Raw genomic sequence first — 6,269 nt, 5'->3', positions numbered from 1 at the left:
CCCACCGCGATGCGCGCTATAACCGCGCTCTTCCGCGTCTCCGTGCCGGCGGCGTCGATTTTCTTTGATGTCGTGTCGTGCGTCGTGTCGACGTTGATTGTCGACGAGGAGGATGAGAGCGGTCTTTCTACCGCGAGGGGGAGGTTGTTGATGGACTGACACCTCCTCTTCGTTTAGAGGCTGTTCGTCGCGCTTCTCTGTGGCAGCTCCTCGTCGTCGAGATTGCGAACTTTCGGCTTGTTGAACCGCCACCACCTGGAGCAATGTCTGTACCTCATCTCGAATGCGTCGGGCCTGGGAATTCGACGGCTCTGGCATGTTACGTAGCAGCATCGTCGCTGCCACTACATTCTGGCCTGCTCGAGGGAAACGGCTGACAGGTTGCTCTGGCTCTGCGTCGCCGACGATCTGTCGATGTACCTCTCGAGCGCGTCTGCGGACACTTCCGCCCGGCGGGTAGGGCAGGTCGTGCTCGAGGATTTGCTCGAGCAGGACGAGACGCTCGCGGTCTTCGTCGAGCTTCATCTTGAGCTCCCGCAGCTGCGCGAGCTGCGCGGTTCTGTCTTCCTGAGGAGGGGGGTCGACCTGTCCGTCGTTCCCAGGCGTCCTGGGGTCTTCTCGCGCCGCGGGGGCTCGACCACCCGCAGCAGCATCCCGTGTCTCGTCAGTAGTTTCTACCGCCCCGTCGATGTGATAGCATTCCCTCGTAGGGTCATAGCTATCTGTCTCGGAGTCGGAGTCCGGTTCGGCGGCGTAGAAACACCCACGTCCTTCCTCCAGCAATCGTTGCCTGAGGGAGGTGATCGAGTATCGTCCGGGGCCTAGACGACGGAGGCCTTGTACTCGGGATAGGTCCGGCAGCTCGGACGCCGGCCGCCGCGCTTCAGAGCTACGTGGGAGGACCATTGGTCTTTCTACGTGCGTCTGGGCATTTGGGCATACCGCCCTGGCGAGCGACGCCGTGGCGTTGTCCAATCCGAACGGCAGTGCCGCTCTTGGAGTGAACAACCCGTGTGGAAGTAGCCTAGCAGCGGTGGGGGAGAGCGCGCGAGACGCGTCCCCTCCCGTTGTCGCGCGGTGCTGAGTCGTCGCGCTTGCTGCTCCGTCACACGGTGCTGCCGACTTGTGTCCTACGTCCTGCCTCGCACGAGTTGTTGGTCGTGCTGAAGCAGAGGGGCCGCGGTGGTGCTGTCCGCACCTCTTATTAGGCGGGGAGGCGTGGTGGTGACGGCGTCTTGGGGCCTTCAACCGTGCTGGCGTAACGCGGGCTCCTCCTGGTCCTTTGACTGAGAGCAGGATCATGTCGTAGCCGGAGCCCGTAGACATGAACTCGAGACTCCCAAACCAAATCACCATGGAGCGCGGAAATGGCGAGGTAAGAGTAGCCATCCGGAAAGGAGTGGGAAATCGATGAAAAACACGCAGGACCCCTACCTGGCGCGCCAACTGTCGGTGTTTTCCCCCGGGGGGTCACACCAACGAGTAAATTTGTATGCGTGCTCCCTTTCCCGGATGGTGATGCAAGAAGACACGGAGATTTATCCTGGTTCGGGCAAGAGAAGGCCCTACGTCCAGCGGGGGGGAGAGAGTTTGTATTATCTCGCACCTAAGTGCTTGTACAGGGGCGAATACAAGCGTGGTATGAAGTGTGGAGCTCTACTACGTATGAGCGTGGTCTTGTGTCGTGATCCCCCTGTTCTATTCCTGAGTCCCTCCTTTTATAGTTCCAAGGAAGGACCTAGGGTACATGTATAGGTGTAGGAATTGGAGTCGATAGCAGCATGGAGCGCTGACCTACTCGAGGTTTCCGTACCGGCATGACCTCGAGCCGTCTCGTCTTAATAGCCTGGTGATGATCACGCGTGCCCCTGCATTCTGCTCTGCGCGCCGTCTTGGATTGGTTCGACGGATGCACGCTTATATGGCTCGGCGGCAAATCCGGCAGAGCGGTTACGGCGTGGTCAGTCAACGCCCGACTCGTCTCCAGGAAGGAGCCTGGTGAAGTCGAGGGTCGGACGCTGTACGAGGTGTCGATATCTGGAGCGCTGACCTTGGGTGTCTCGAGGGGGTCCCGATTAGACGTTCCATCCTTGTTTCCCGCGTCCTGACACGCCGTGGGTCGTTCGGTGGGAAGGCTGCAAAAAGAACGATGGGACAGAAGCCTGTTCCCTATCACGCCTCCCGTGACCCGTGTGTTAGGTGGGGAAGCGTCAGGTGCATTAAATGCCCTGGCTCTCGTGCGCGCGTCAGGCGGCGGACAGTGTCCTTGCACTCGACGCCTCTCGGTTCGCTCGAGCCCGCTTCCGTATTCGACGGCAGTTGTCGCTCGAGCCCTGACCGATTCGCTCGACGCTATTTCCATCTTCGAGGCTGTGGCCGTCGATGGCCGCGCGTGTGTACGGATGGTCTCGTTATACGCATTGGTGAGGGTACCCCTTGTTGATACCCTCGACAATACTGGCCTCTGAATTGGTAACGCATGTCCCTCCTCCTGCCTTTCGACCACTACCGCCGCGCTGAAGACCTGGGTCGTTGATGCGACGTAGAGGAGCAGCGGCTCTGCAGGATGAGGTGGGACCAGGACGGGTGCCGATGTCAGCGTCTTCTTCAGCCTTTCGAGCGCTTCCTCGGCCTCGGGGGTCCAAGAAAAGCGCTCGACCTTCTTCAGGAGTCGATACAATGGTAACGCCTTTTCTCCTAGTCTCGAGATGAAACGGCTCAGAGCCGCCAGGCACCCCGTGACTCTCTGCACACCCTTGATGTCTCGGATCGGCCCCATTCCCGTGATGGCCGAGACTTTCTCGGGGTTGGCCTCGATGCCGCGCTGCAAAACGATGTAGCCTAGGAGCATGCCTCGAGGCACACCGAAAACGCACTTCTCGAGATTGAGCTTGATCTGGTTGGCGCGTAGACAGCTAAAAGCAATCTCGAGGTCCTGGATTAGGTCCCCTCGACGCCTTGTCTTGACGACGATGTCATCGACATAGGCTTCGACCGTCAACCCTATATGTTCACCAAATACATGGAGCATGCAGCGTTGGTACGTAGCTCCCGCGTTTCGAAGCCCAAACGGCATGGTCACATAGCAATACATCCCAAAAGGCGTGATGAAAGAGGTCGCGAGCTGATCGGACTCCTTCATTTTTATTTGGTGGTAACCAGAATATGCATCAAGGAAAGAAAGGGTTTCACATCCCGCGGTAGAATCGACAATCTAATCAATACGTGGCAATGGAAAAGGAACTTTTGGACATGCTTTATTTAGACTAGTATAATCGACACACATCCTCATTTTCCCATTCTTTTTCTTAACTAACACAGGGTTTGCTAACCAGTCGGGATGATGAACCTCCTTGATGAATCCGGCCGTCAAAAGCTTGTGGACTTCCTCGCCAATGATCTTGCACTTCTCCTCGTCGAATCGGCGCAACCGCTGTTTCACTGGCTTGGAACCGGCTCGAATCTCCAAGGAGTGCTCGGCGACTTCCCTCGGTATGCCTGGCATGTCCGAGGGACTCCATGCAAACATGTCGGCATTTGCATAGAGAAAGTCGATGAGCATAGCTTCCTATTTGGGGTCGAGGTCGGTGCTGATCGTCAGCACTTTGCCGTCGGAGTTGTTGAGGTCGAGCGGGATCTTCTTGGTTCCTTCTGCCGTCTCGAAGCTGCCCGCGTGGCGCTTAGGCTCTGGAGCCTCAGCGGCTAGGGCCTCGAGCTTCGTGACTAGCTCGGTGGAGCTCTCGACCGCCTCCCCGTACTCGACGCACTCGACGTCGCACTCGTACGCGTGCTCGAAGGAGGAACTGACAGTGATGACGCCTTTGGGACCGGGCATCTTCAGCTTCAAGTAGGTGTAGTTGGGTATAGCCATGAACTTGGCGTAGCCCGGGCGTCCGATGATGGCGTGGTACGTGCCTCGGAACCCAACCACCTCGAAGGTGAGGGTCTCCTTCCTGAAGTTGTCCGCCGTGCCGAAGCAGACCGGTAAGTCAATTCGACCTACTGGCAGTGCCTTTTTCCCTGGCACGACGCCATGGAAACCGCCGGCGCTTGGTTGGAGTTTTCCTCTATCTATGCCGAGGAGGTCGAGGGTCTCGAGGTAGATGATGTTGAGGCTGCTGCCACCATCCATCAGCACTTTCGAGAGCCGGGTGTTGACGATGATGGGGTCGACGACGAGCGGGTAGACGCCGGGGGCGACTACCTTGTCGGGGTGGTCCTCTCGGTCGAAAGTGATAGGAGTGCTTGACCAGCTAAGGTACTGGGGCACCGCCATTCTTGCCGCAAAGACCTCACGACGCTCCCTTTTGCGTTGCCTCGTGGTTAATTGAGTCGAGGGTCCACCATAGATCATGTAGCAGTCGTGGACGGCGGGGAAGCCGTCGTCATCTTTGTTGTCCTCCTTGCTGCCACCCTTCTCTTTCTTGGAGTCGTCACGCGCATCTTTTTTGAACCCCAGACTGTCGAAATGCTTTCTTAGCATACGACAGTCCTTGAGCTTGTGGTTGGCACCTCCCTTATGGTAAGGGCACGGCTCCTCCAACATCTTGTCGAAGATGCCTCCGTCCGGAGGGCCTCGAGGTTTCTTTCGTTCCATGGCGGCGACAAGGTTGTCATCGGAATCCTCCCAGTGGAACTGCCGTGCTTTCTGCTTCTTTTTATTTTTCTTGAGGCCTCAACTGGGGGTCCCATCTTCATCGATGGGCTGCTTGCCTTTTCTTCCTTCAGAGTTGAAGAAGGCGCTGACTGCCTCCTCCCCTGCCGCGTAGTTGGCTACTACGTCCATCAGCTCATCGACGGTCTGAGGTCGATTGCGACCTAATTCCCGTACCAAGTCTCGACTGGTGGTGCCCGAGACGAACGCCAAGATGACGTCGTGGTCAGGGATGTGCGGCAGCTCAGTGCGCTGCTTCGAGAAGCGTCGAGCATACTCCCGAAGAGTTTCTCCTGACTTCTGCTTGCATTTGCTGAGGTCCCACGAGTTCCCTGGCCGTATGTAGGTCCCTTTGAAGTTACCCTCGAAGACTCTGACCAGATCAACCCAGTTGTGGATCTGATCAGCGGGGAGTTCCTCGAGCCATCGACGGGCGGTGTCGGAGAGGAAGAGCGGGAGTTGCCTGATGATAGCTCGATCGTCTCCTCGAGCTCCCCCAACTGACAGGCTAGCCTAAAATCGGCTAACCACAATTCTGGTTTGGTTTCGCCGTTGTACTTTGCGATGCTGGTCGGGGGTTGAAACGGACTGGGTAGGGGCGTGCTGCGAATCGCCCTGCTGAAAACCCGTGGGCCCGGTGGCTCGGGGGCCACCCAATCTTCATCGCTGTCATACCTGCCACCGCGATGTGCGCTGTAACCGCGCTCTTCCGCGTCCCCGTATCGGCGGCGTCGGTTCTCCTCGATGTCATGCCGTGCGTCGTGTCGACGCTGATTGTCAACGGGGAGAATGAGGGTGGTCTTTCTGCCTCGAGGAGGAGGTTGTTGATGGACTGACACCTCCTTTTCCTTTTGAGGCTGTTCGTCGCGCTTCTCAGTGGCAGCTCCTCGTCGTCGAGATGCCGAGCTTTCGGCTTGTTGAACTGCCACCACCTGGAGCAATGTTTGTACCTCATCTCGAATGCGTGGGGCCTGGGAATTCGACGGCTCTGGCATGTTATGCAGCAACATCGTTGCCGCCACTACATTCTGGCCTGCTCGAGGGAAACGGCTGACAGGCTGCTCTGGCTCTGCGTCGCCGACGATCTGATGATGTACCTCTCGAGCGCGTCTGCGGACACTTCCGCCCGGCGGGTAGGGCAGGTCTTGCTCGAGGATTTGCTCGAGCAGGACGAGGCGCTCGCGGTCTTCGTCGAGCTTCATCTTGAGCTCTCGCAGCTGCGCGAGCTGCGCGGTTCTGTCTTCCTGCAGAGGGGGGTCGACTTGTCCGTCGTTCCCAGGCGTCCTGGGGTCTTCTCGTGCCGCAGGAGCTCGTCCGCCCGCAGCGGCATCCTGTGTCTCATCGGTAGTTTCTACCGCTCCGTTGATGTGATAGCATTCCCTCGTAGGGTCGTGGCTATCAGTCTCGGAGTTGGAGTCTGGTTTGGCGGCGTTGAAACACCCACGCCCCTCCTCCAGCAATCGCTGCCTGAGGGAGGTGATCGTGTAACGTCCAGGGCCTAGACAACGGAGGCTTCGTACCCGGGAAAGGTCCGGCAGCTCGGACGCCGGCCGCTGCGCTTCAGAGCCACGGGGGAGGACCGTTGGTCTTTCCACGTACGTCCGGGCGTTTGGGC

This window comes from Sorghum bicolor, chromosome 5, assembly GCF_000003195.3.
Source record: "Sorghum bicolor cultivar BTx623 chromosome 5, Sorghum_bicolor_NCBIv3, whole genome shotgun sequence".
In the NCBI taxonomy this organism is placed as follows: domain Eukaryota; kingdom Viridiplantae; phylum Streptophyta; class Magnoliopsida; order Poales; family Poaceae; genus Sorghum; species Sorghum bicolor.
Note: the sequence above shows the minus strand (reverse complement) of the source record.